The sequence below is a fragment of the Pteropus alecto genome, unplaced genomic scaffold (assembly GCF_000325575.1).
Source record: "Pteropus alecto unplaced genomic scaffold, ASM32557v1 scaffold48, whole genome shotgun sequence".
Taxonomy (NCBI): Eukaryota; Metazoa; Chordata; class Mammalia; order Chiroptera; family Pteropodidae; genus Pteropus; species Pteropus alecto.
The window spans coordinates 2,633,885-2,636,227 of record NW_006442110.1 but is presented as its reverse complement, the minus strand read 5'-3'; the positions used below and the strand labels follow the sequence as shown (position 1 = coordinate 2,636,227).

Genomic DNA, 2,343 nt, shown 5'->3' with positions numbered 1-2,343 from the left:
TGATTTGGGAATCAGCTTGTCACTGACCAAGCTGAGTGACGTAGAGCAAACTATCTAACATCAAACTCAGATGAGACTTAGGTTTTCTCATTGTAAAGATGATAATGTCTGCCCCCACAGACTGAGCCAAAATAAAAGATTTCTCTACCATGGGGACTAGCTCTGGGATGCAAGGTCGGTGGGTCAGGATTTTGAGCTTTCAGGCCTGTATGACTTAGAAAATATGTTATCAACAGCACTGGAGGAGTCAGTGGACCTCCACTTTTTGGAAGATGGAAGAAAGAAAACTGTGTTTCAGACATTATGCTGGAATTACAAAGGAATTACCTTCACTTAGTGGAAACATCTTTTTATCCCCATTTAACAGTTAACTAGAGCAAGAGTCTGAATATAAATACAACAAGGTCTACCTAAACCTATAACTTGGCTTTTGAACTTTATATCATTTTGGACTTGTAAAGTTATATTTTTTAATTTTATTGGTTTTGGCCTAATATTCTAGTCTGAGACTATTTTGCATTTTGATTCTGACATCTGTCAAATTAATTATCCCTCCAAACTGTAGGTCACCTGGAAGGGCATCAGCATTAATTTTAAATGCTGAGATGGGAGAGAAAGATGGAGGAAGGATGTTTCAGAGTGGAAAGAAAGTAGGTGGCCTGGCTTTGAGGTGCATAAAAGTCAATGGAATCGGCTAAGTGCTAAGAATGACAACACATACAGGTGGAGAGTAAAGGATAGAAGGAAGTTTAGAACCAGGAATTGAGGCAGTGAGAAGTGGAGAGGGTGGCATCAGTGGACTGCTTCCATTAATCAAAATAGGGGGTGGAAGAAACAGTAAGGGGAGAGTGACCCACTCAGCTCTTGTATCAAGTGTGGGAACTCACAGACCAGGAGATTGTGGTGAATGATGAGACTGAGGAAGACAGCTTAGAGAACATGGAGATAAGTTGTCTAAGGAAAGCACAAGTTCCAGGAAGGGGAAGACATGAGGATGTTAAAAAAAAAAAAAAAAAAAGCCACATATGTACCATGGAAAACACTGTCCACAGGGACAAGCCCATTTTTACCTTCAGTTTTACCATGTGTCCATAAAAAAAGTTGTTAAATACATCTAAATTTTCTTCTAAGTAGGTTATTAAAAGTAGAGGATATAAACCAAGAATTTTAAACTCTTGCACAGACTAAGATTACATACTTAAGTAACAAGTGCAGACAAATGTGATACCTCTAAAGATGTTGACAAAAGACCACCTTTCAATAAGAAAACCACATATACTGGTGGAGTATGTCTTCTAGGAGAAGCCTTGTGTCGCAGGAAGCAGTATGGTCGCTGGGGGCGGCCCTCTGCTCAGGGCCTAGGACTTCTACCCCAAGGGAGTACTGGAATCTGTGTGCTGTTTTAATTTGAAGCAAAACAAGAAGTTACATTCATCGTGGTTTTTTGCCCAGGTAGGTTCATTTGGAATCCTTCCATACTTGGTCATGAAATTAGCGGACTGTCTGGTATGTTTTGAACCATGGCATTAAAGCAGGAGCCCCTCCAAGTCCATGCTTCCTCCAGCCTTGTCATCTTAACAAGCCAAAAGAGTATTGCAAGGACCCAATTGTGACAGTTAAATTTCAAATGAATGCAATTAACTACTTAAGACTGCACGTGAAAACAATAGTTTCTTAGTCACTCCTCAATACCACCATATATGTAAATCCTTAAATTCTGGCCTTGATTCGTCTTTACAAAGATTAATGCTAAAGTGATTCTTTGTCAATATTTGCCAAAAAAAAAAAGTTGGTTAAAGTTCGAAGCGGGAAGCCTAGCGTACTTTTCACTTTAAAACCGATTTTAAGGGAGAAAGCGGCTCAGAAAAACTCAGGCTTCAGGTGCCGATGGCTAAGGCCTGCAGGTGTACAGGGTCGCGGGCGTGGACCACACGGCTCTCCGAGGTCTGCGGCGGGTTTTCAGGGCCACCTGCCCGTCTGTGACAGTCTCCTCAGCCAGCCGGGGAGACTCTGCGGGCGTCGTCCCGGTCCGGGGAGGCGCGCTGATTGGGCGGAGTTGCAGTCGTGTTCCATGTCGGTTCAGAGTGTGTGTGCGCGCACAGGAGAGGGGCAGGAGGACGTGGAAGACCCTGTCTTTCGGGGCGTTGTGGGCACTTTCTCCAGAGGCTGGTGACCCCTCCTCGTCGGGGCCGAAGTGGCGGGAAGCCGGGTCGTTAGAGGAGGCCCGTAGGCGAGGGAGGCTGTAAAACCTGGAGGAGGATCCGGTGCGCCGGGCCCCGGGCGGCGCGGGGTTCAGGGGAAGGGCCCCCGGCTTTCAGGTAGGAATCTCTCACGCGAGCGGGG

At 45.2% G+C, this 2,343-nt stretch overlaps 1 protein-coding gene across 1 annotated transcript in view; it reads left to right on the top strand.

Annotated features, from left to right (window-relative positions):
- Positions 1-2,040: 2,040 nt before the first annotated feature.
- CUL1 (cullin 1) overlaps positions 2,041-2,343 on the top strand; it is an 81,821-nt gene continuing 81,518 nt past the window's right edge. Inside the window, exon 1 of the mRNA XM_015596181.2 lies at positions 2,041-2,318. The gene's annotated coding sequence lies outside the window, so the exon portion shown is untranslated. The remainder of the gene's footprint in view (positions 2,319-2,343) is intronic.